Source organism: Macrotis lagotis, chromosome 1, assembly GCF_037893015.1.
Source record: "Macrotis lagotis isolate mMagLag1 chromosome 1, bilby.v1.9.chrom.fasta, whole genome shotgun sequence".
NCBI classification, from domain to species: domain Eukaryota; kingdom Metazoa; phylum Chordata; class Mammalia; order Peramelemorphia; family Peramelidae; genus Macrotis; species Macrotis lagotis.
This window is the reverse complement of record NC_133658.1, coordinates 863,584,824-863,612,739: the sequence shown is the minus strand read 5'-3', so window position 1 is coordinate 863,612,739 and position 27,916 is coordinate 863,584,824. Positions and strand designations below refer to the sequence as shown.

The following is a 27,916-nucleotide window of genomic DNA, read 5'->3' as shown; positions in this document are numbered from 1 at the left end:
TAATTCGTCTCTCTTTGTTTTATTCTCTAGAATATATATTATCTCAAAAACTAGAAATGAAGAGTGAGAAATATTCTCATAAGATTTACGGTTCCATTTTTTTTTTGTCTAGGTCTGAATGCTTTGGTATAAAGAAGTGCAGGTGAAGAAACTTTTACTATCAATGCACCCAATGCACTGTTCTACAACTTGTGCTCTTAAAAAGCTGTCTGAGACACTGGCTAATCCTGTGCCTAAAAATGCTCTACTTCCTCATTGCTAGCTCTTCATGTCTCTGTCAGCCTTCATGGCTCAGCTCCAACCTCCCTTTCTGGGGCCCTTGGTTGCTTATGCCTTCCATGAATCTAGCTCAACTTATCTTCTATGGCTTTAGGTATTTATGAATTGTCTCCCCCGATTCTACATTAGTGCCTTGAGAACTCCTTCAGAACTGTCTTTCACCTTTCTATAACCAGTGGCTGACCTTCTCAAAAGCTCATTGCAGACAGTGCATGGTAGAGACAGGTCTTCTGTCAAAACTTTCCCACCTCTGATGCCAGAACTTTATCCAATGTGTTTTGAGATGAGTTAAGGTCTGTATCCCTATTTTTCAAATAGAAATCCCACATCAACTATTTCTACTAGTTCTGTTTCCTGAAAAAATCAAATGAAAGCATTTGTTAAGTACTTACTATATCCTTGGCCCAGAGCAACTGTACTAAAAAGAAGGATCCTGGGCTACATTGAAGATAATCCAGTAACTAGAAGAACCTGCCTTAAAGTCCTTCATAGTTTAACTGTACAGAAGAGGTCTGGAGTTCTGAAAGCAAAAAGAAAAGAAAAAAGTTAATCACTATTCTCAACATTTAGCCCTTATTGGAATGTAGAAATAAGTATGAAAAGCAAATTTCTCATAGAGACTTCCATGTCTGAGAATTCCTCTTACGAATCCAATAATTTTAGTATCTATTCTACTCTTTTCTCATTCAATTCTGTTTGGTTTCTAAGTTAAGAAGTGTGTTTCATTTGCATAAATGGTAACTATTCTGAGATAAGGGGGTGGGCTTTACCATTCATAACTATACATTTAAATTCTCTAGAGTATCATTCATACTTCAAATGGAGCAGGAAAAAAATACTCATTCAGTTTCACTTTAATGGTGACTAACACATAAATGATTATAATGTTAGATTCTGAAGGGCTAGGGGGTGGTCTCCAAATGCCAGCTATCAACTCCAATCATTATCAGTTCATTATGGTCCATACTGACCCAAGGGCCACTGCCACTTCCTTTGACCAATTTCACCTACGGTGAAAAATGTGAAGATTATGAAACATGCCTATTAAATAAATAGGTTTTACAGAGTTATAAAGTATCTGGATAGAGTGCCATCACAATAGTAAAATATTTTACCAAATAATCTCAGAATAGAAATTAGCAAAGAAACAACCTTTTAACCAAAACTCAATAACAGCTGCTCTCTAGGAAATGATTTTTTTTAGCTAAGAATATGAGCTCTTGGGAGGGAATATAAATTTAAGGAAATAGTAGTTCTTTACTCCTATCTAGTTTTAATCAGTGGTAGAAATTGAATTTACACAGATCTGCATAAATTATTCAATTGTCTATGCTTCTCTCATACATTTAAACTTAATAAAAACTTAATAAAATAAAATTTAAACTGAATAAAAATAACTTGGCTATCTTTAAAGTTGTCATATCTTGATTTCTTCCTTTTACCCCTATTCTCCCTACCAAACAGATCCAAATATGGCAGGAAAGAACAAGAGAGGAAAGACTCTATCCTGAACACTTGGATAACAACTGACATTTATATAGCTCTTTATGGCTTATAAAGAACTTTCCTCACAAAAGAAAGCTGTGAGATAGGTAATATAAATATTATTCCCATTTTACTGATGAGGAACCTAAGACTTAGAAACATTAAGAGTTTGCCCAAGTTACAAAGCCAATACTTGAGCCAAAACTGGAATTCAAGTCTTTCCCGCACCCTGTTATTTTGCTGTATTGGCCCACTGTTAACTCTCCCAACATGCCCCTCCCTCATCCATCTATCTCCAGACTGGGCTCTCTCTCACCTCAGTGTCTTGACTTCCTTGAGAACTCAGTCCTCCCTAGGAGGCCTTTCCCCAATACCATTTTCAGTTGCACTAATGTACCCCCTCTTTGCTTTCCAGATTATCTATCTGTCCTCATATTCTTAGCTAAAAACATCAGTGCCTGGAGAGCAGCTGTTAATTGAGTTTTGGTTAAAAGGTTGCTTCCTTGCTAATTTCTATTCTGAGATTATTTGGTAAAATATTTTACTATTGTGATGGCACTCTATCCAGATACTTTATAACTCTGTAAAGTTTATTTATTTAATAGGCATGTTTCATAATCTTCACATTTTTCACCGTAGGTGAAACTAGTCAAAGGAAGTGGCAGTGGCCCTTGGGTCAGTATGGACCATAATGAACTGATAATGATTGGAGTTGATAGCTGGCATTTGGAAACCACCCCCTAGCCCTTCAGAATCTAACATTATCTATCCTGTAAACATCTTCTATGGACTCAATTTTATACACATATTATCAGTCTCATTATACTGTCCATTTCTTAAAGGCAAAGACTAAGGATTCTTTTTTTGCCATTTTCTGAAACTTAGCTCAGTATCTTATATATATACAGTAAACATTGAATAAATGCTTATTAGACTGAGCTCCCAACTACAAAATTCAAAAGTCTTTCTACTACACTACATTGCTGAGTCTGCATTTATTGCTTTTTACTGACCTCTTCCCCCCAACTTAATCCAACTATCTCAGTCCTAACATAGAGAAGAGGAAAAAAGGTAACTAAAACAGGAGTCATGGAACAAGAAAGAGAATGAGTCACCATAATTATAATAACTCCCATTTACATAGGCTTATAAAGCATTCAACAAATATTTCAAGCAACCTTGTAAAGTATATACTTTGTACAAAGCCATAAGAGAGTATGCAGGGGTCAGAGCTTAATTACAATGCTGTCACAAGTTCAGACCCTGCAAAGCACGAATTTCCAATGGTCCCACCCTAAATTCTGCACCATTTCCTCTGTCCCAGACTCTTTCAATCCTTCCTTTGTCTCCTGTTCTGCTTCTTCCTGTCCTCTTCAGTGTGACTGGTGGCAAACTAGGCAAACTAGGCTTCAGATTTCCCATTTGTCAAATGTGAAGGTGAATGTGGCTGTCTGATCAAGAGGCAAACCCTCCTGGCATACCCACTTCAACAAAACAGCCCAATATAAACCAATGTGAACTGTGGTCAGGAAATCCAATATGGACACCCTTTAGAGACCTGCTATAGACAATGCCATCCACATCCAGAAGAAAAAACTATGGAGTCAGAATGCAGAGCAAAGCATACTATGTTCACTTTGAAAAAACTTTTTATGATTTTCCTTTCTTTCTCATGGTTTTTTTCCTTTCCCTTAGTTCTAATTCCTCTTTCATAACATAAGTAATATATAAATATATTAAACATGAATGTACAACTCTTACCAGATTGCTTGTCACCAAAGGGATAGAGGAGGAAAGGGAGGATGGTAAAAAAAATGTGGAACTCATAAATTTGCAAATGGATGAATGCTGAAAAACTACCAATGCATGTAATTGGAAAAATAAAATAAAATTTCAATAAAAAAAAAAAGGAAGAACTCCGATGAGAAATGACAATAAAAGACATCTTCCACCCCAGAACTGGGTAAAAACAGTCAACCAGAAGCCCACAGGAAACAGAATCCTGCAGGGGGTGGTAGTTGTTCAGTCGTTTCAGTTTTACTGACACTTCATGATCTATTTGGGATTTTCTTGGCAGAAATAGTGGAATATGGTTTGTCATTTCCTTCTCCAGTTCCTCTTACAGATGAGGAAACTGAGGCAAGAAGGTAAAGTGACTTGCCCAGGATCACACAATTAGTTAAGTGTGGGAGGCCAAGTCTTCCTGATTTCAGGCCTGGCACTCTACCCACTGCACAAAGGGAGTTAGGGGATGAGGGGGCATCATCAGAAAACTCCAGAGTAAGGATATTGGAAGTTCCAGGGAAAAGGGGACAAAGATCAGCTACCAGCATATTGTTACAAATCTCTCAGACCAGGAACAGCCCAAACAATAGGATTTTAGGTCATTAATATTCTGTCCTAAGATGGCCAGAATGGGTTCTAAAAATCCAGCACTCAGTCTCAAAAATTCAGGGGAGTCTAATCCTGGGAGGTAGAGATCAGTGGAAGAAGCCAGGAAAGACAGGGGAAGACCAAGTAGAGTCAACCTTCCCATTCCTCCCCCAAAAAATGGAGTAGTGGGGGAAAAGCATGATCCTTGTCCTTCACTAAAACTGGAAAAAAGTATATAAAGAAAGCATTAAAATCAAAAATTATTACAAATCTAAAGATTCCTCGATGGGAGAAAAGTGCCTACAACAACTGAAAGTAGAGACTCAATAGGAAAAAAGGATTTTCCACGAGAATTAAATGAATATCTAGAAAAAAGAATGCAAGAGATAAATAATAAAATAAAAACTTTAGAGGAAAGGAATTGAGAATGGGAAATTTAGTAGAGAAAGTATTTAATCTTTACCAATTCCCAGAAAACCATAATAGACAGAAATTAATAACTATAAAATGATAAGAAATAAAATCAAGATTGAAAAAATATAAGAAAATATAACATAATTGACCTGGAAAATAGGTTAAAGTAAGATCACTTAAGAATGTGTAAACTGCCTGAAAACTATGAAATTTCAAGAAACCACAAACAAAAATAGCCCAGACAGTCCTGAACCAGAGGGTAAAGTAAAGATAGGGAGAATCCAAGAATTTCCCTATAACAGAGAAACCTCTAAAAAAAGTTTGTTATACAAGATATACAAATAATTAAAACAGATACAGATATAGATATAAAAGATCAAACACTATTCCTCATATAAAAATGGACAAAGGCAATGAGCAAACAGTTCTCAAAAGAATTGTCAGTTATTAATAACTATATGAAAGAATGCTTCAAATCACCACTAAGAGAATTACAAATTAAAAAAACTCTAAAATTACACCTTGAACCCCATAAATTAGGAAAGATAACAAAGGATGAGAATATTCAGTGTTGATGAGATTACAGAAGTATAACTATTTTGGAAAGAAATTTGGAATTATGCAAAATAATGTGACTCCCCAAGTAGTTCATTGATAAGGAAAAAGTTCTCATACATAGCAATACCACTTGTGATCACAAAGAATTAGATTACTTAAGCAAATGGCTAAACAAAATATAGTACATAAAGTATGACTATTATTGTGTTTAAGAAGTGACAAATGAGATAAATTCATGTAGAAAGATCTATATGAACCAATGCAGAGTGAGACTGAGTAAAGAAAACAGCATATACAATGACTTTAACAATGGAAATAATAAAACCACAAAAAAAATCAAAAGTGAATGTTGCAAAATCATACAGAAAAAATATACTCAAAAGCAGAGACTTTAGACAACACTCCTTCCTCTTCCTCTGTAGAGGTAAGAATTTCACAAGTGTTGTACATTGCAAATATTTCCTTTTTTTAATGTATTGATCAATTACACTGATTTTTACCTTTTCTTAACTCAAAAAAATACTGCTATATGGGAAGACTGTGAGAAGAGGGATATTCGGGGGAATTATGGCAATCTAATAAAAACAAAAGAATAAGTAAAAACTTATTAAAAATGTTAAAAAAGGATTTACTTGGGGAAAAAAACACTCCAAAAGTTCCAGGAATATCAAAGTCAAACTCCAGAGCTTCCAAATCAAAGGAAAAAGACTGCAATAATCCAGAAAGCAGTTCAAATATCAAGGGATTAAGGATAATACAAGATCTAGTAATCTCTACTATAACTGAGAGAAGATCTTGGAAAAAAAAATACTACAAAAGGCAAAAGAGAGAGATAGACAGGCTTATAACCAAGAATAGCTTACCCAGCAAAGCTGAGTATAATCCCATAGGGAAACAATTTGACCTTTAACAGAATAGAGACTTTCAAGCATTTCTGATGCAAAAAGTAGAAGGAACTCTAAAATACAAATATAAGAATCCAGAGAAACCTAAAGGGGTAAAGTTATCTGACCAACTGGAAAGAGTTATATAAAGATGTGACACTAACATTCTTGAAGGGAAAAGAAACAGAACCTTAAAGATTTCAGAATGTCCTGAGGGAGTTAAATAGGAAAAACAGAGGTACTAGGGATAGATTGAATCTTTAGAAAGTTTAAGTGGGAAAGGAGGACAAAAAAAGAAATATATATCCAAATACAGAGGAAAGGGTGGAAGAATTGGGATATCAAATAAATCTCATTTATCTTAAATGGGAAAAGGAGGTTTGAACATAAACATATAACAGTTTCATGCAAAGATTCATAAACTCAAAAGGAAATGAGTAGACATAGGGAAGGGGAATGAGTTAAGAGGGAGCATAATACCAGGAGAGCATAACTGCAAACAAAACTTCTGGTTCCTGAAGTGGGGATTAAAAAAAAAGAAGAAAGAAAAAGAAAAGAGCTAAATGTCTCTTAGACAACTGAGGAATAGCTGGACAAATTATGGTATGTGATGTAATAGAATATTGCTTTACCATAAGAAATGATGAAAGACAATTTCACAGGATCCTGAGTAATATGAACTGATGCTGAGTAAAATAAACAAAACCAGGAGAACAACTTATATAAAGATAGCAAGGTTATTAAAAAAACAACAACTCTGGAAGACTTAAGAATTCTGATCATTGCTAACTATGATGAAGCATGTTACCTCCTCCTGAGAGAAAGGTGATGAGCACAAGGTGCAAAAACTTATAGTTTGTACATGATCACTGAGTAATTTTTTTAAGTGTTTATTTATTAAAGTATGTTTTTCTCCTCTTTCTCTCAGTTTTTAATGGACGAAAGATTAGCAACAGGGATTTTAAAAAGAGGGCAATTCAAACATTTTTTAAATGCACAAAAGTGAACCAAAGTTCAAAAGAAAGCACAGAGAAGTAAGTAGGTTTTAAAAGAAACATGACAGGGACAGCTGGATGGCACAGTGGATAGAGCACTGCCCCTGGAGTCAGGAGGAGCTGAGTTCAAATCCAGGCTCAGACACTTAATAATTACCTAGCTGTGTGACTTTGGACAGGTCACTTAACCCCACTGCCTTGCAAAACTCAAAAAATAAAATAAAATAATAAAAGAAGTTTCTATTTCAAAAAAAGAAAAGAAACATGAGAAAGCAGTTAGGTGGTTCTGTGGATACAGCACTAGCCCTGGAGTTCAAATCTGACCTCAGACACTTAATAATCACCTAGCTGTGTGACCGTGAACAAGTCACTTAACCCCATTCACTGCCTTGCAAAAAGAACAAAAACCAAAACAAAAGTGAGCAGGGGAGATTCACAGTTTCATAAAGGGTACGTTTTTGTGTTCTGTAGTATGTATGAATTTTCCTTTTGGGGAGTGTTTTAAGTTTAGAATACAATTTTTTAAATTTCAAAGAAAATCAAAAATAAAACAAATGGGTTAACCTAGATAACCTCTTTCACTGCTCTATGATTCTGCATCTATGTACTATCCTCTTAATTTGTCTTAGACCATTGGTCAAAAGGCTAAAGTGGAAAGCGGACCACAACAGAGAGATGATGCTGTAACATGGAAGTGAATTGATTTAGGTAAGGGAGGGTTATACAGAATCACCAGTCTCACTTTTTTCTCGAGTCATCTGGGTACAGTGGCAAGGTATAGATGAGGAAAACTGGTGATGGCCTTGGATGCAATGGGAGACTGGCTATTTTAAACTAAAGGCTTTAACAGATCTCAATTTGACAGTTTTCTTCTGGTAATGAACTAGGTCTCCAAAAGCAGTTATCAAGTGAAATACCATGCCAATTCTAAGAATGAACTGCAACACAAAGACAGTTCTACCACCTCATAATAAACTTAGATTTCTTTTACTCATTCTACCCCACACATTAAAGAACAGTAACAAATCAGCCAATACTTGATGTCAAATATTATTGGATAAAAAAGAAAAGACAGAACTTGCTCATCCCGGGGATAGCTTGAACATTCCGTTCATAAGATACATAATTGTACAAGATACAAATTTATAGTCAGGCTAAAATGATATTCCTGACCAATTCTACCTCTGAATAACATTTCTTAAATATTAGAAATGTGTTGGGAAGGAGTAGAGAAGTCTGGGATAGTTTAATCAAGACCTACTCCTATAAAGGAAGAGAAAAAGGGTACAAATACCTTTTTGGATGCTTTAGGGCAATTCAAGTGGTGGGACAGATTTCAGTACTCAAAAAAAGTTTCTCATAATAGTAAAAATAATAAAAACTGACCACGTGGTATGTAGGCACTAAAGACAGGATTTTATGGGACTTGATCCATTGATATGGCTTTAGCTAAGTAATCTTTTGAGTTCTAGTGATACAGGTGGAATTCACTTTATAAACTTTGTGTGCCCTTGGAAAAGTATCTCTAGGATAAAACAGCAATTCCCCTGTGGGGCACTTAATATAGCTCTACCCTACCATTCCAGGTTGACTGAACATCACTCTTCATGCAAATCTCCATTCCAGCCAAAATGTTCTACTTTGCTGTTCCTCCTACAGGAAATATCCTAGAGGATATTTCATTTCCTGTCTCCACAACTTTGCTGGGGCTGTCCCTGAGCAAAGTGAGGGGACATGGGGGATAGAATGTCACCAAAATCCTTTTTCTTCTCAGCCCCATTTGTCAGATCTTACAAGAAGCATTTCCTAATCCCTCCCTAGAAATCACTTTGTATAAATTTTATATTTACTTATCTGATTATTTGAAGGGCGGGAACATTTCATTTTTACCTCTGTGTGCCAAGCACTGTACTTGATCCATAGTAACTATTTAACAAATGCTTGCTGAATGAATGACTATAAATTGAACTTTAGTAAACACCAAGCCTATAGGAGATTTTTCAATTTAAATAAATTAGGCAGTGAATTCTTTTGCAAAGCAAATAATTCTCCTTAATTTATGTTTTGTAAATCTAGATTTTCATATTAGGTCCATATAAGAATGAAGTACTGGGGCAGCTAGGTGGAGCAGTGGATAGAGCACTGGCCCTGGAGTCAGGAGTACCTGAGTTCAAATGCAGCCTCAGACACTTAATTACCTAACTGTGTGGCCTTGGGCAAGCCACTTTAACCCCATTGCTTTGCCAAAAAAAAAAAGTACCTCAATACTTTAAATTAAAAATATATTATAGCATAATTTTTCTTCCACATTTTAGCACATTCTTCTCTAGAGCCTCATCAGAGATGTGAAGGAGACCCTGAGTTCCTAAAGGTTAAAACTGTAGGGTACAAGCTATGGCAGGTCCCATCAAATTAAAAAGGGTCTAAGTAAGGATGATGAAGAGGCCTTTTACACTTAGGATAAGCCACTTCTCTGGATCTCAATTTCCTATGTATAAAACAAGGAAAGGTTAGCCTCCAAGGTTCCTTCTGGCTGTAAAACTCTCATCTTAGGCTCTACCAGAAGATAGATTTAAGCAACTTTCTAAAACAAATTTCACATACAGAATGACAGGAGTAATGAAATTATAACTAAAGACCCATTTTATTTGCAAATCAACTCTAAAAATTCTAAAAAATCCAGGGATCTCCTGGTTTTGCTCTTGAGAATTCAAGAATTAAGCTTTCCTCCAATACGAACAGGCAAATGAATGCTGAGCAATTCTTTCACTTACCAAAAGTCACTATATAACATAAAATATAAAATAAGCAATTTCTTTTGACAACAGACATAAATTGAACACATTATAGTGTTGTTCAACTGTAAAGTGCTTTTTGCCCTATCCTGGATTTAGATCAAGATTAATTCCTCTGAAGTTGAAACCACTAACTAGAATCAGAGTTAAAACATACTACAAGACTGACTTGGTAATTATGTCAAGAGAAAGAGTTATCTTACTGATAAATCACCTGTACAATGAAATATTCTGAATTGTTTTTTTTAATTGTCTTGGGGGCTTAGGAAAAAAATTATTTGATCTTATAATGTAATTTCCACTGAACAAATTACAATTGACTTTTTCCATGACAGCAGTCTCTGACAGGGACAACTCAGAAGACATTTAAACAGGAATAAGTTTCACATGCTTTCCTTCCTCTTTTAGCTATCAGCTTCTTTTTCTGGTTTTTCAAACAAAGAAAAATGTGGTAGCTCTTACTAATAGGCATTCCCTTTCTCAGCAGTTTCCTTCTTTCTTGCCCCTTCTCCAAAAGGGCCTCCTTCCCACCCCAAACTAACATGAGAACCCTCCCCAGACTAGTACTGTCAATCTGCCTAGATTAATCAGAAGTTCTGAGATCTAGAGAAGGAAAGTTGCAGATTATGAGGCCAAACTGATCCCTGAGAAGGCACTCAACCTTCTGAAAGTCAGATACCAGAGCACAAAAAAACACTCTGGCTTATAGATAGGCTTTCATCCCAAGGACTCCAAACTGTATAAACAGAGAAGTTTCATTGGGACTCAACACCAGTAAAATGCAGCCATGGGGAGGGAGAAAAGAAAGCTGCAGGACAGGAAGCCTTCACTTCCATAGTTGGAATAACTCTTTCCTAATTAATGGCAACTCCCCTAACCATAGCTGAAGTTGCAGGCTCTAGAACTTAGGAGTTGTGAACTGGTATTTATTACAAGTCAGGAGATACCAACAGGCCTAAATGATGGGATCTAGCCCCCAAAGCCAGGACCCTGTCCTCCCAAACTTCCCCAGTCCCTAATCACCAAATGGCTACCTAGCAACTCTGTGTACCTGATTTTAAGTCAGGGGCAGCCAGAAGTGCCAGAGAACAAGCCCTCCTCAGGACCCCGACTAGGTCCAAGAAGTAGGTGACACTCTCCTTAATGTTTTTTTTCTTACTAAGACAACATCTTCCCATTAGAAAATGTATGTGAAATCAATGAGTGAAATGGCATGTATGTGCAGGGGGGGGATCTACAGGCAAAAAAGTACAGTAAAAAGGAAAATGGATTTAGAATCAAAAGGCACACTAAATTAGACTCTGATCACATTTACCAACTGCATGACCTTGGGCAGTCCCTTTTATTACAGTCTAGTCCTCAGTCACAAATGGTGTAAATAACACCACCACCCACTTCCCTCAGTTGCTATTAAGCATTAAAGGAGAGAACTAGTTTCATAAAGTACTCTGGTGGAAAAACACGAGCCAGAGTCAGTCCCCAGGACCCCCAGATCTATGAATTGATGAAAAAGCCCCCACCCGGGACTAACAGGAGGCCACACTTGCACAGGATGATAAGGTGAGGGACACTATCTGAGGAAGAGAGCTATCCAGACAGATAACATGTGGTCAACTTACAGGGCTACAAGTGTGGCTTCAATATATCCTCAATGTCTTGTGTATGGAAAATACTTAATGAGCATTTGCTAATAAAACTGAACAGAAAACACACAGTACTCTGTTTCAGTCTCAAGTGAGCCCCATCACCTCCTTCCAAGTCCTTCAGAGCACCTTTCCTCCAGGTTCCCTCCAAGGCAATCATCCTCCGCCAGGTCAGAGTCACACTGACCCAAGCGTCTCCAAGGTTTCCTTTGAGCCCCTTTATCACTCTTACAGGCAGTCTCACTGAGTGATAGTATAGTACTGCTAAGGCAGGCCTTATCACCCTCCCATCCTTTACCCCTTCACATGCAAGGTAGCCCTGGAGACCCTATGTCTCAATCCTCTCCCATGAGAGAGATGGTCACCATACTGTCCCACAGCCCCATTACTCCAGGAGGGGTGCTGTCCCTCACCTGCTTTTGGGTTAATACAGTAAATCCCCCACCCACCTCTTTGCATAAAGACTTGGAAGCACCTGCAGTTTCAGGCTTTCTTAGATCCCTAAGGAGCCACACGACTCCTTACACATTCTTCTCTCATTGGACAGCCCTGATAACCCTGCCTTACCTCCCTATCAGACAGAACTGACAATCTGTCCCACTCAATCCCACATCTTTCTATAACATTTTGTTATACTACTAACTCTTACTTCCCTACCTATGGGGAACTGGAATTGGAACCTCTCACACGCCTCCAAACACGATGGTCCAATTTCCCACCTTTCAATGGAGCATCTGGTTTTATTCCACCATCCCCAAAGTCCCTGAGTGAAAGATGACTTTTGAATTATGGAGTACTCCTTTCACATACATGTATTCCTTCCACTTAACTATGGGTCAGGACCTAGAACTTTCCACATCCCCATTAAGAGTAACTAGCCTAGCTCCACCCAACTCTCACCTCCTTATGGAAAAGCCTTGGACACTCCCAGATGCACACTTCTCCAAGGACCCATCTTGGTAGTCTCTATTCTTTCATTTCCCTTTGCATAGGACAGCCTTGGAAAACACGAACACATACACATGAACAGAACAACACACACACACCCCTACATCTGTAAATGGGGCCGCCTTGGATTCTCCCATATTTACTTTTTTTTGGCTACAACTGACATTGTCAACACCATCATCTTATATATCACTTTGGGGCAGCCCTTGGACCCCTCATTCCATTCTCACTTCCCTATGGGTTAATCTTATTATTACTCCCCCTACCTACCTCTTTTATGGACTATCCCTTGTTTTCCCCAGGCCGGTCTCTCTATGAGTTAGTCTTTACAATGCATCACTTCATCTCACTTCCTCTGTGGGCAATCCCTGTTTCATCTACCACCCCTCATTCTCAACTGAGGGCAGGCCTTGTTACTCCCCCCATCCACCTGAGAACGGGACAATCCTTGTCTTCCTCCTCCCCCCATAAGTGTTTGCCTGGTCCCTGTAGCCTCCTCCGGATATATACTACTCACTTCCCCATGGGGTGGCTGCAGTGTGCCCACGCCCATTATTTTATGGGTTGGCCCAAGTACTCCACTACCCCATTAGTCTGGGGCAGCCCTGATAAGCCCTCATTTCCCTATGAGGTGGCCTTGGGAACTGTTACCTAGCTGTAGGACCAACCTTGCACTTCCCCGTATATGTCAGTCTTTAAGGTGGCCAGGGTCGGACTCCTGTGTGCTTCTCTATGGCCCGGGCACCCACCCATCCCATGTAGACCCACCTTCGTCTGACTGTAGAGACCTAGTGCCCTCCAAAATTCGTTTCTCTCTGTGGAACACCCCGAGCACTCCTTTTCACATTTAAAGAGGCCCAGGCTCTTCGGTTCCCTTAGGGGCCAGGCCCGGTACCGGCCTCTCCGCTTCCACAAGGAAGGTCCACCCTCTGCACCCTCCTCCGGGGCAGCCCGGCCCGGGACTCCTGCTAACTCCACGATGGGCGCCCCTGGCTCACTTTCCCTCGCGGCTACTCCCCGTGGGGCGGCCCCGGGCCCCTCCGTTACCCTGCTCACTGCCCCACAGCCGCCCGGGCACTGCCCGGACACGGGCCGGGGGCCCGGACTACGCTCGGGCCGCCCGGGCCGCTGCGGCGGGCAGCCGGGCCGGCTCACTGCCCGGGGCCGGCCTGGGACGGCCCCTGTCCTGCAGGACGGAACCCCCGCCCTGTCCAGCCCCCCGAGCCACCTCCTGGCACTTCCCGCCCACTCCCCGGCGGGGCCGCCCGGGACCCCCCGCTCACGCCCCTCGGCTCGCTCCCCGCGCAGCGGCCTGGGACCCGGGGGAGTCGTCGGACCCCGGGCCGCCGGCAGGGCCGGGCCGGGCCGCGCCGGGGCGGCGGGACTTGTTGCTCACCTGGCCTCGCCACAAGGCCGCCGCGGCGGGCCCGGGGCCCCTCTCCGCCGCTGCCCCGGTGCGCGGGGTCGCCTCGCCCCCCGGCCGCCGCCGCCGCTCCCGCCGGCGGCCCCTCCCTCAGCTCGCTACGCCCCCGGCCGCGCTCGCCAGAACCGCGTCCGCCATTACGCGCTCCCCTCCCGGAGACGTAGCCCCACCCCGACGCCGGAGCTGATTGGCTCCCGGCCCCGCCCGCCCGGCGCTTCCTGCCCTCCCATTGGCCCTCGTGGAGCGCCCGTCAAGCTGATCCGCAAAAGCCGTACTCCGCAGGCACTGCCCCGGGAGCTCCACCCGAAAGACTTCCGCAAATGGAGTAAACAGGGCAGAGGAGACCAAGCAAAGTTGCCGGCGGGGGCCGAGAAAGTCAACCAAGTAAATGAAAGGCGGAAAGTACCGCCCTGACAGGGCAACTGCCGGGCAGAAGCCTCCGGGCCGCGGCCTCTTGGAGAAACTTCTGGAAAGAGGGGCGGAGGAAGCGAAAGAGCGAGCTGAGCCCGGGAGCTTCCTCTTGGGAGCCCTCCGGCTGCAGTTGGTTTCGCCCCAGGTCCTCCCCCCGGCTTCCGACGGGGCTGGCGGCACCTGGAAAGTTGAGTCATTGACTGGGTCCCGGGCCGGAGTGCGGCACGCCCAAGGGCGGGCCGGGCCGGGCCCACGTGGCGGGGAGCGGGCTGCCACCTCCCCACATGCGCCGGGCCCCCGGGCCCCCTCGGCCCGTCCGCGTCAATTCGGTGGAGTCTGATGAAGTTTCCCCTGTTGGGTCCGGGGCTCGGAAAGGGACACCCCAAAGTGCCCGCCCCCCCCCAGGAGGAGGGCGCGCATGCGCTGGAGCCTGGCCCGCTGCAGGGAAAGGGGCAGCGGGCAGGTGACAGTGTGTGGGGGGGGTGCAGCCGGAGAGGCAGCGCCTGCCTGCAGGGAGCTCACAGCCTGACACACAACACACAGGGAGCTCACAGCCTGACACACACCACACAGGGAGCTCACAGCCTGACACACACCACACAGGGAGCTCACAGCCTGACACACACCACGCATGGAGCTCACAGCCTGACACACAACACACAGGGAGCTCACAGTCTGACACACAACACACAGGGAGCTCACAGTCTGACGACACACACACACCACGCACGGAGCTCACAGCCTGACACACACCACACATGGAGCTCACAGCCTGACACACAACACACAGGAGCTCACAGCCTGACACACAACACACAGGGAGCTCACAGCCTGACACACAACACACATGGAGCTCACAGCCTGACACATAACACACAGGGAGCTCACAATCTGACATGCACACACCACACACGGAGCTCACGCATGGAGCTCACAGTCTGACACACACACCACGCACGGAGCTCACAGCCTGACACACAACACACAGGGAGCTCACAGCCTGACACACAACACACAGGGAGCTCACAGTCTGACACACACCACGCATGGAGCTCACAGTCTGACACACACACACCACGCACGGAGCTCACAGCCTGACACACAACACACAGGGAGCTCACAGTCTGACACACAACACACAGGGAGCTCACAGTCTGACACACACACACCATGCACGGAGCTCACAGCCTGACACACAACACACAGGGAGCTCACAGTCTGACACACAACACTCAGGGAGCTCACAGCCTGACACACACCACGCATGGAGCTCACAGTCTGACACACACACACCACGCATGGAGCTCACAGTCTGACACACACACACCACGCACAGAGCTCACAGCCTGACACACAACACACAGGGAGCTCACAGTCTGACATGCACACACCACGCACGGAGCTCACAGCCTGACACACAACACACGGAGCTCACAGCCTGACACACAACACACAGGGAGCTCACAGCCTGACATACAACACACAGGGAGCTCACAGTGTGACACACACACAACATACAGGGAGCTCACAGCCTGACATGTACACACCACACACAGAGCTCACAGCCTGACACACAACACACAGGGAGCTCACAGCCTGACACACAACACACAGGGAGCTCACAGTCTGACACACAACACACAGGGAGCTCACAGCCTGACATACAACACACAGGGAGCTCACAATCTGACATGCACACACCACACACGGAGCTCACAGTCTGACACACAACACACAGGGAGCTCACAGTCTGACACACACACAACATACAGGGAGCTCACAGCCTGACACACACACACCACACATGGAGCTCACAGCCTGACACACAACACACAGGGAGCTCACAGTCTTACATACACACAACATACAGGGAGCTCACAGTCTGACACACAACACACAAGGAGCTCACAGCCTGACACACAACACACAGGGAGCTCACAGTCACACACCACACACAGAGCTCACAGTCTAACACACACAACACAGAGTTCACAGTCTAACACACAGGGACCTCACAGTCTGATACACAGGGAGCTCACAGTCTAACAACACACACACAGGGTGCTCACAGTCTGACATACACACACAGGGAACTCACAGTGACACACACACATACACATGAGAAATAAAATGAGGATGTAGCAGGTCTAGGCCCCTCACATTCTAACAGAATGAGAAATGAAATGAGGATGTAGTGGGTCTAGGTCCCTCACATGCTAATAGAACACACACACACGTGCATGCGCCCATAGAAATGAAATGAGGATGAGGGGGGCCTAGACATGCTTAAACAGAGGTTCTGGAAGGTTCCCTTCACCCTCCACTCTACATTTCAAGACGGGGTCCCCCAAGTGGAAGGTAAGCTACAGGACTGAATTGACCTTAGGACACTGTAGAGAGAAGTCTGGGATATGACAGACTGCTTTGGCATTTAAAGCCCTTCCCAGGCTGATTCCCACCTGCTTCTCCTGAAGCTGATTAATCATTACTTCACTCCTCCTTCTGAGATTACCTCCAGTTTGTCCTGTCCATACTTATTCCAGAATTGCAGGCTGTCTGAAGTCAAAACATTTATTAAGCATCTACTGTCTACGAGTACTGTTGAAAAGGTTTGGATATGCAAGGAAATATATTAGATGAGGGGGTTCCCCCTTTCTTTGTATCACTGGGGTTTAGCCCAGTGGCACACAGTAGGGACTTTATACATGTTGAAAATGGCCTACATGATTCCAGGGATATCACATTCCACTTCATATCTCTGTCTTCATTTCCTCCCCTTTTCTCCACTCTTACCACTGTCTTTCCTTCTGGTGATAATAATGACTGACATATAAGCGTTTATTTTATTGTAGGCATAAGCATTTCATTTGAGCCTCCCATCAACCCCAGGAGGTAGGGGCTGTTATTGTCCGCATTTTATAGATGAAGAAACTGAGGCAAATGGAAGTGAACTTGCCCAGGATCATACAGCTGGACTCATACAGTCTGAGACTGGATTGGTCTTCCTGACTCCAGGCTAAGTGTTCTACTTCTACTTTTATTTCTATTTCTAGCACTTTAGCAGAGTCTGGCGCATATATATATATATATATATATATATATATATATATATATATAATATCAAGAAGATAGGGGGAGCCATGTGGTGTCATGAATAGGACACCACCTTGGGGTCAGTAGGACCAGAGTGCAATGTAGCCTCAGACATTTGACACTTATTAGCTGTGTGACCTTGGGCAAGTCATTATATACATATACATATATATATAGCATATAGTTAAGTACTTAATAAATTATTTGACTTGTGCCTTAGCCCCTTGGGAATACCTCCCAACCTCTGTCCCTTCAAGGCTCAGCACAGATATTACCTCCTATTAAACCTTTCATAATTTCTCTCAGGAAGAAAGAATTCTAATCTCCTTGAGGGGAAAGATTTTCATTTTTGACTTTGTGTTTTTCTGTTTTTTTGGTGGTGTTCTGTCGTTTTAGTCCTGTATGACTCTCTGTGACCCCATTTGAGGTTTTCTTGGCAAAGTTACTGCAGTGGTTTACCATTTCCTTTTGCAGCTCATTTTACAGATGAGGAAACTGAGGTAAACAAGGTTCAAGGACTTGCCCTAGTCAGTGACTAAAGCTAGATTTGAACTCAGATGAGTCTTCCTGATTCCAAGCCCAGTGATCTATCCACTGTGCCACCTAACTACCCTATCATTGATTTATAGGGTGTTCAAGTGTCAAGTCAAGCCCTTTTCAAGATTGTTTATTCACCATCTTCTCCTGCCTCTTACCTGTGGCCCCAAGAAGCTGTAGTATGAGCAGTGGTCACAAACTGTCTTGGCGGTTGGGATAAACCAGGATGAGGATAACTGATGACCTCAAACTGATGATGAGTTATTAGGATGTCCATCCCATGTATGTGAAGACTTCCCCAGAAGAATGGGCAGATGAGAACAATTTGTTCCAAGGACCTTGAAGGCAGCTGGAGCAGGCTGTGGGGGGCTTAGAACTCAGTCAGACATCAAAGTCACCAAGGTCATCCTCTGCATCCTGGGCCATCACTGACCCTGGAAAAGAGAAAGTGAAACTGATGACTTTGTGCCTGTCTGCCACCCTGAAATGCAATTCATTTGAAAATCAAGACATCACACAGTGACATAACTGGCAACGGAAGGAGGAAGAACAAGGAAGAACACTAGACACCTTTAGTGCTCATTGTCCTCCATTCCAACAAATTTAAGACATTTATCTGTGCATATGATAGGATGTGTTCTCTCTGTAGAATGGAAGCTTCTTTAAGACAGGGACTGTCTCTTTTTTGTTTTGTCTTTATAGCCTCAGTGCCTGAATTTTTTTTTTTATCTGACAGTTTCATCAGTTTGGGGAGTTACTAGGGAAGGACTCCCCCTGACAACACTGATTAGCATCTGCTCTGCCAGCCTGAGGCACTGAATGATTTTCCCAGGGTGACAGGCTAGTGTCAGTCAATAAAGAATTAGGAAGCATCCATAAGAGGCAAAAGAAAGTCCCTACCCTCAAGGAGCTCATAATCTACCAAGGGCAGTTTATTGGCAAACAAATATATAAGATATATATAGAGAGAGAGGATAGGGTATCGTGAATAGGACACCACCTTGGGGTCAGTTGGACCAGAGTTCAAATATGACCGCAGACATTTGACACTTATTAGCTGTGTGACCTTGAGCAAGTCCCTTAGCCCTGAATCTCTGGCATCTAGGGTCCTCCCCAGTTGTCCTGATCCATATCTATCCACTGAACCCAAATGGCTCTGGAGGAGCAAGTAAGACTGGTGACTTAGCATAGCACCCCCTCACTCAAATCCAATTCACTTGCGTGGCATGGTATCACCTCCCTGATTTCATTTTTTTCTTTGAGAACAAAGAACAAACAGCATCACAAGATAAAAAAGGGAAACAATTCAGAAAAAAAGAGGCACTAGAATTAAAAGGGGGTAGGAAAGGCTTCCTGTAGAACAGCAGTGTCAGACTCAAATAGAAACAGGGCCACTGAATCATACATAAGAGATTCCTATGTTGACTTAGAAAACCACATATTAACATTATCTGTGTTCCATTGTATTTTTGTTACTTTGTTAAATATTTCTCAACTAAATTCTTAATATTTTCCCAATTACATATAGAACAATTTTTAACAATGTTTTAAAGCTTTGAGTTTCAAATTCTATCCCTTCCTCCCTCACTCCCCTTATCCCCCCCCCATACATCTTAATCTGGTTTTTCAAGAGTGTTATGGACCTATTTGCCTCTCTATTTGATGTCTCTGTGTAGAAAAAAAAATTTAGTTGAGATTTAAAGGAAGCCAGGTAAACTGATTGATATTTGTCCTTCATTCTTGAAGAAGACCATGACATCAGAGAGGCGATGCAAGTGAATTAATTTGAGTGAGGGGGAGCTGTGCTAAGTCACCAGCCTCACTTTCTCCTCTGGAGCCATCTGGGTCCAGTGATTAGATATGGATCAGGATGACTGGAGATAAGGATGGGGAGAGCATTGCAGACATGGGAGACAGCCAGAGGAAAATGCCCCAGAGCTGAGAAATGGAGGCTTTTGTTCAAGACATAGCCAGGAGATCAGCATCATTGGATCGAAGGGTATGTGGTTAGGGGAGCAAAGTGTAAGAAGACTGGAAAGGTAGGAGGGGACTAGGTTATGAAGGATGTGGAATGCCAGAGGATCTTGTATTTGATCCTAGAGATAATAGGGAGCCACTGGGGTTTATTGAATAGGGCAGTGACATGATCATACCTGAGCTTCAGAAAAAATCATTTTAGGGATTGAATGGAGAATGGATTGGAGTAGGGAGAGACCTGAGGCTGACTGACCCATTACCATCTGCTGCAATAGCCTGAGGTAACAAGGGTTACCCTAGAAGGGTGGCAGTGACAGAGGAGAAAGGGGAGGAAAGATGAAATTGTTTTCAGAGGAATGACCTGAACCTAGGTCTTCCTGACTCCAGAGAACCTTCTATTAATGATATCATAACAAGTAAATATTTGTTGAATTGAAAACTGGAATAAGTACAAAGGAAAGGTCCAGATAAAGTGTTTTTTAGGGGCAGGAGGGAAGAGACCCCCTAAGTTGGGTCTTTGTAGAAGACAGGATCTTGGAAAAGATAGAGATTTAGGGAGAGAGGAGTCCATTCCAAGCAAGCAGGATAGTTCTGCATATGGTGAGAACAGAGACATAGAATGATCTAGTTAGGCTAGAATGCAGTATATATGAAGGAACCACAGTCTGAGATAAGGAGCCATAAGCCAGGAGGTGTAAGGTCATGAATGCCAAGATCAGAAATTGATACTTTTCAGTAGATAGTGGAAATTTATGAAAATTAGAGTAAAGAAGTGATATGATCAGTTTTTTATTGACAAGGGGGCACATCCTTGCCCCAATATTTCAGAGGACCAGTGGGAAACAGGAATGGGAGCAAGTCAGATGTACCTTAGGTTTTCCAGACAACAGATCTGGATCCAGATATCCAGCTAGTCAGACCAGGACTCAAAGTCAGAATAGATCCCCTAGAATAGCTGCATCTAGGATGGTGTCACCTGGGTTTTTTCCCAGAGTTTCAAAATTTAGAGGGCATTGATAACACTTTCTCCAAATGGTCTTATATCTTTAGGGACTCTCCACCTTCATCCCCCCATATGCTTTATTGAATTTGTCTTTAAAAGTTGATTTTATATTTATCTTGGATGGCTCCAAAATTTTTAGTTAGGGTTCTCCTTGCTAGACTATTAAAAGGCTAAACATCTCTCCTAAGATCAGAGAAAGAAAGGAAACCCTCACAGGAGCTGGAAGATACTGGACAGCCTTTCTGTCAGTCATTTTGCTTATTAGTTCTTCAGGTGATGATTTCTAGATCAACACTGGAGTCAGGAGATTTGGATTCCAGTCTTAGCTTAACCTTGAAGTTGTTACACTTTCCCCATAGGCCTCTGCTTCCCCATATGTAAAATGAAGAGGTTGAGACTAGATGCTGTCTAATCCTGTAAAAGAGTACAAGGATATTGAATTCCCCAGACCTAAGCACTTACCTCAAAGAAAGTCACAAGAGAGGTGACTACCTATAGATTCTGGACTAGGACAGAGAACTCCAGGGTTCTTTTTGGATAATGGCCCCTGACACCATAATCCACCATAATCAGCCTCTAACCTTGAAGAAGTCTTCTTTTCTGAAAGGCTAATGAACCCCTCAGGGAAGGGGGGGAGGTGTTACAATCTACTCCCCTTTTCTTACCTGTAAGAGAGACCACATAAATCCAAGATGTTATTCTCACCACCTGAAAGAGCTATGGGTCAAAGAATCTTATTCCCCAAGTTTCATTGGCTTCCCCAGTTGGTCCCTCTGCTGCCTATCATACAGATCTCCTTCCCCATTTCTGCAGAATACAGTAGCAGTTTAATACACATAATCTTCCTCCTGATTAGAAAGTTGGGACAAACTTCTAAGTCTTTGGCATAAAAATAACTGGTGTGGCAGGGAGCCTGGTGAAGGCAGGGAGTGGGAGGATACAGGTCAGAGACACTTCCAAGAGGAATCTCCCAACCTTGAAGCTACCGCCCACCTCTTACCTTTCCCCTCTCACCACCCACCCCAAAGCAGATAAAACTTTTTAGAGCACAAGAGCACAGAAATGTAAAGTTTTTACTCCCCTCTATTTCCAGCTCTCCCTCTGATTCCAAACTCTCTTTCCTATCTAGACAGAGATACTTTGAAGGTCCCTTTCAGTTTCTGTAGTCTTTGCTCTGAGATCTTTCCAAGCTCTGACATTCTATATTTCAAGGCCCTCCCAGCTCTGGCATCCTTTGTTCTAAGTACCCTTCCAGGTCTGGCATTCCCTATTCTAAGACCCCTCCCAGTTCTGGCATTCTGTCTTCTAAGGGCCCTCCTTAGGGCTTTAGACTGACTCCCTGTGTTCTAAGGGCCTTCTGAGGTCTTATATTCTGTGTTCTAAGGGCCCTCCTACCTCTGAGATTCTATGTACCAAGGGCCCTTCCAGCTCTGATATTCTGTATTCTAAGACTTTTTCCAGTTCTGACATTTTGTATTCTAAGGTCCCTTGCAGCTCAGACATTCTGTGTTCTGAGAACCCTCTCAACTCTGACATTCTCTGTTCTAAGACCCCTCCCAGTTTTGATAATTTGTATTTTAAGAGCCCTCCCAGGTCTGGCATTCTATGTTCTAAGGGTCTTCTCAACTCTGACATTTTAAGATCCAAGGGCCCTCCCAGCTCTACCATTCAGTGTTTTAAGTTCCCCCACCTCTGACATCTTATGTTCTAAGGTCCCTCCTAGCTCTAACATTCTCTGATCCAAGGGTCCTTCCAGGTCTGGCATTTTGTATTCTAAGGCCCTTCCCACCCCTGATATCTTGTGTACTAAGGGCCCTCCCAGCTCTGACATCCTGTGTTTTAAAGTTCCTCCCAGCTGACATCTTGTGTTCTAAGGGCCCTCCCAGCTCTGACATCTTGTGTACTAAGAACCCTCTCAGCTCTGATATCCTCTGTTCTAAGGACCCACCCAACTCTGATATTCTGTGTTCCAAGGGCCTGTCCAGTTCTGATATCCTCTTTACCAATCCCTTTCCAGCTTTCACATTCTACAGTTGTGTGATTCTAAGGTCTTATCCAGCATGTTATCTCAGGGGGCTTCGAATCTCAGTTGCAGCCAAATAAACCAGCTTCCCCTCCTCCATACCTGACCTGACTCTGACTTCAAAGTCTCTTTTGTGGCCATTTCTTTCACCCGGAACGCTCTCCCTCCTTCTTCAGGGCTTAAGTGAGGGAGGACCTGAAATGGCTCTCTTCCTTCTTCCCTCAGTGCCCCCTCCCCAAACACACACTCTCCTAACTACACTCCTCCATTCCCTGAAGAGAGAAAGAAGGCCGGGTGGAGATGTGAAGAGCTCTCTGTAATGGTTTGCACCTGCTCGGGAGAGGTAGGAATGAAATAAAAGCCTTCCCAAAGGACAGGGAATTGTGATTCGCCTCTTTCCACCCCAGCTCCAGCCCTACCTTTCCCATGATACCAATTCTCTCCTTGCCTTCCCACTGCTTTTGTGCTCTCCAACTCCCCACTGTCTGGGCCCCCACTCCAGAGCCTGCTGAAAGGCTTACCTCCTGGAGAAGGTCTTTCCAGCCTAATCACGCCTGCCTCTGGTTGCCTAGTCCCTCCAGTCTTCCCTCTGCAAGCATAGAGCTTGAGATGGATATTATTATAATCATAGACCATTAGAGTTGGAATGGACCTCAGAACAGAAGATGTCAGCTCTGGAAGGGACCTTGGAAATTACTGCAAAGTGGCCTAGCTCATTTAGTCATGTATTTTCTAAATTATCATATATATATATATATATATATATATATCAAGAATACAGCAACCATTGTGAGGTTCTGTGAAATGTTTAAAGTTAAAAAAAAAAAGAGGTCCCTTCTATTGTACAAAAAGTTTGGAGCAGCTACTGATCTGATCCCACCCTTTCTGCTGCAGCTCTCTGAGCTGGGGAGTGACATGGTCAGCCCTGAGCTTTAGGAAGATTATTTTCCTAATTCCATCCCACACACGGTTGCCAAAGTAATTTTCCTTAAGTGAAGATCTGTCTGAGTCACTCCCCTACTCAATCAGCTTTAAACCCTTCAGTTTAGCCTGTAAAGCCCAACCAGACCTGGCCCCATTGGACATCACTTGCCTTCTTGCACACTGTGATCCAGCCAGATGGGCCTTCTCTCTGTTCCTCACATTCTGTCTCCTTTCTTGTGTCTTTGGACTGGTCATCCCCTTTCTTGGATTATACCTTTTCCCCCCTTCCACCTCAAAGATAGTCTTTTTCTTCAGGGCAAAGCTCAGCCACCACCTTTAGCTATGTCATCCTTCACAAATTGTCTTTTAGTTTTATATATTTATATATTTTTATATATTTGTTCTTTTCAAATTCAGTATAAAATGGAACTGACCCAAGAAGGACCTAGTCCTGAGAGTGTGCACCAAGGGATGAAGCTGATTCTGAAACCGATCATTTCAAACAGAGGGGCCCTGACAAGATCCCTAGGATGCACAGGTATTCTGTGACTATTAACTATTTATTTATTTATTGCATGGTAAGGAATGGGCCTTTGGGTTGACTGCATAGAGTGAACACAAAACCTCAATGAAAGTTCCGTTTCCTTGCCATTGGACGTGAGATTTGAGCTCTGGGAAAAGGGGTTTGTCTTATCCCCCAACCAAGTGAACTAGAGCCACCATCTTTTTGCTCCTTGTAAGTCTCCAGAGAAATATAGCTATACCTGGGAAAGAATCTTCCCTATGAAGCTGGCTTGTAGATCCAACCCAACAGTGGCTCAAGGGAGAGTGTCATCCTTCATCTATGCTATACCCAGAAGGAAAATTGGTGGGCCAGGTTTTTTGTAACCAACATGTTAAGTTGGAGCCCACTCTCCCCAGTGATCAAAGCATTAGCAAAAAAAGTTTATCCTGGTTCTCAGTAGATATTTCTTGTATTTTGGTTCTTGCTGTATCGCTACCATCAATATTCCTTTGCAAAAACTAATTGCTATTGACTAGATGAAAAAATGGATAAATAAAACATGTATTAAGCACTATTCTGTGCTAAAGTTGATATGAATAAAAGATTAGGACAACCCCTGTTCTCCAGGATTGCACATTCTAAATGGGGGAGAACAAATAACTAGAAAGTTTCAGCAGCAAACTGGATGAAAAAGTTCCATGATCCTTAGGGTACAGTGGCAAAGCAGATTGTAATGGTGCTCCTTTAACCATCCTTTCCACTGATAAAATCCTATCAGCTTCTAATGTCAAATATTTGAGAAAGTCAAGGACTTTGATAATAAGAACTTTCTTTTCTGGGTCTTCAGTAGCTGTGGCTGTGGCAAGGACAATCCAGGCTGCTTCTGTACAGAGGTGGCTCCTCAGGATGATGACTGCAGGGGCTGAGCTTGGAAGCACTGCTGTTCCCCTAAGTTCTTAGGTTCAAGGGACTAGGTTGTCTCCCTGGGTAAGATGGCAGGCAAATTGGTAGTGTGGTGGTTTGACTTGCCTTGGCAGGTGTTAGGGATGGCTGGCCTCTACTCCCTCCACAGGAGTTGCTTCCTTGGAAAATCACTTCAAGTGCTAGTCTGGAAGCCAACTCTGTTACCTGAAGGGTGCTGCCTCCCCCCACTCCCAGGTTCTTGTTCAAAGCCTCCTGTTGGTGGTCAGCAATCTTTGCAGTTAGGTAGTGATGAGGAAAGTGGGTCTCTTCTACACAAGGATGTCTCCATTGAGGACTGTGGGGGCTGTTATGAAAGGAGGACTGGTGGTTTGGGGGAGCTGCTATTTCCAAGATTCTTAGGCTGTATCTATCAGAGACAGGAAATTAACTTAACAGGTCCATTCTGACTCTTGTCTCTCCATCAGGGGGCCTGGGTATTACAGACTACTCTGTTATGTTATTGGGGTAATAATCCCTAAGATTGACACTGGGAGTACACACACTAGAATGGGAGCTTGAGCTGTTAGCATCAGGAGAACTTCTTTGCCTCTCAACTTCACTCTGATTGCCTCAAATACAAGACTATCTTTAGTTGTCCTGATTCCTATCTGGCCACTGGATCCAGAGGAGAAAGTGAGACTAGTGACCTTAGCACAGCCCCCCCTCATTCAAATCCAATTCATGTCCTTGTCATGACATCGCCTCCCTGATGTACTGATCTTCTAGTACAAGAAACAACAATAACAACAAAACCCCACCATCCTTGGAAACCTAAAGGGGGACACAGCTAACTACTGGGAACCAAAGCTTCTAGGACACATGTGCGGCTAAAAGACCCAGTGGCCTGGAGTCAGGAAGACCTGAATTCAGATCCATCCTCAAATATTTACTAATTATATGACCTTGGGCAAGTCATTTCCACTCTGCCTCAGATTCTTCAACTGTAAAATGAAGTGGAACCCACTTCTCACACTTGTCTCCTCTCCACTCACCAACGTTGCCCAAATTCAAGCCTCTCACCTGGGCAATTATAATAACAGGTTCATTGGTCTCCCTGCCCTGAGTCTGCCCATTGCAGCCCATATTTCACACAGGGCCATTATAAGTGAGTAGATCAGGGCAGCTAGATGGTGCAGTGGATAGAGCACTGGTCCTGGAGTCAGGAGGACCTGAGTTCAAATGTGACCTCAGACCCATAATAATTGACTAGTTGTGTGACCTTGGGAAAGTTACTTAACCCCATTGCCATAAATAAATAAATAAATAAATAAATTAATTAGTAGGCAAACAAACAAACAAACAAATAAATAAATAAATAAGATTGAGTGGATCCTCCAAATGCACAGGTCTAAATGTATCATACCTTTGCTTTAGAAACCAGAGGGGCTTCCTATTGCCTTGAGTATGAAATATAAATTCTTCCCACTCTGGCTCCAGCCTTTGTTTCTGAGTTGTTTACTTCCCTTCATGCTGGCTCTATTCCAGACCATCTCCTATTTGTGCCAGGGCCATCCCCCTCACCTGTAATGCTTTCTGTCCTCATCTGGGACTCTTCAAACCCCTCAGCTCAAGTGTGTCACCTGCTAATTCAAGGTTTTTCTTAATTCACCCCTACACATCCACCACCTGTTTTTGCCCTCCCCATAATTAGTGCATTTGTTGTTGTTCAATTTTTTTTGTGACCCCATTTGGGGTTTTCTTGGCAAAGATACCAGAATAGTTTACCATTTCCTTCTCCATTTCATTTTATAGATGAGAAAACTGAGGCAGTTGTAGTGAAGTGACTTGTCCAGGGTCACACAGCTAGTAAGTGTGTGAAGCTGGATTTGAATTCAGGGAAGATGAGCCTTCCTGACTCCAGGCCTAGCCCTCCATTTAATATGGTGTCACCTAGCTGCTGTTTATAAATTTTGTATTTACCTATATGTATGCATATTGTTTCCCTGCAATAAAATGCAAATGTCATGAGAGCAGGTATTCATATTTGTATGTTCAGCCCCTAGAACAGGACCTCTTAATAGGTTCTTAATAAAATGCTTGTTGAATGAATGAATGAATGAATGAATGAATGACAGGAAAGACAGAATTAGAGGGATTTGTTAGGAAGCTATTGCAATAGTCCATCAGAAGGGTGCTGAAGCTCTGAAGGAGAACTGGGATGTCCCTGGGCAAATAATGTCACTTCTCTAGAATTGTTTCCTCATTCGTAAAATAGAAACAATAATACTTAGCATTTCCCTCAGTTTCTTCATCTGTAAAATAGAAACAATAATGCTTATAGTTTCCTCATCTGTAAAATAGAAACAGTAATACTTATAGGTTTGCTCATCTGTAAAATAGAAACAATAGTATAGTTTCTCTCAATTTCCTCATCTGTCAAATAGAAACAGTAATACTTATATATGACTTTCCTCAGTTTCTCCATCTGTAAAATAGAAACAATAATACTTCTACTTTTACTCACTTTCCTCATCTGTAAAATGGGACTGTAATACCTGAACTGTCTATCTATTTTGCAAAACTGTTGTAAGAAACGAATAAAATACAAAATGCTAAGTACTTTGTAAACTATAAAATCCTATATAAATATTAGCTATTGACACTGTTATTTCCCCTCAGAGGGCCTTAGTCTCCTTATCTGTGAAATAAAGGAGTTGAACCAGCTGCTATCTTGAGGTCATTG

General features: G+C 42.8%; 1 protein-coding gene across 7 annotated transcripts in view; it reads right to left on the bottom strand.

Annotated features, from left to right (window-relative positions):
• The window catches only part of WASF2 (WASP family member 2), a 74,925-nt gene extending 61,057 nt beyond the window's left edge, over window positions 1-13,868 (bottom strand). Inside the window, exons 1-2 of one of the 7 annotated variants that reach the window (XM_074217983.1) lie at window positions 13,771-13,868; window positions 672-799 (exon numbers count right to left, since the gene is read on the bottom strand). The gene's annotated coding sequence lies outside the window, so the exon portion shown is untranslated. Of the gene's footprint in view, window positions 1-671; window positions 13,384-13,770 lie in introns of those variants that run through there. The other 6 variants (XM_074217987.1, XM_074217982.1, XM_074217984.1 and 3 more) reach the window with 6 other exon arrangements.
• Window positions 13,869-27,916: the final 14,048 nt, after the last annotated feature.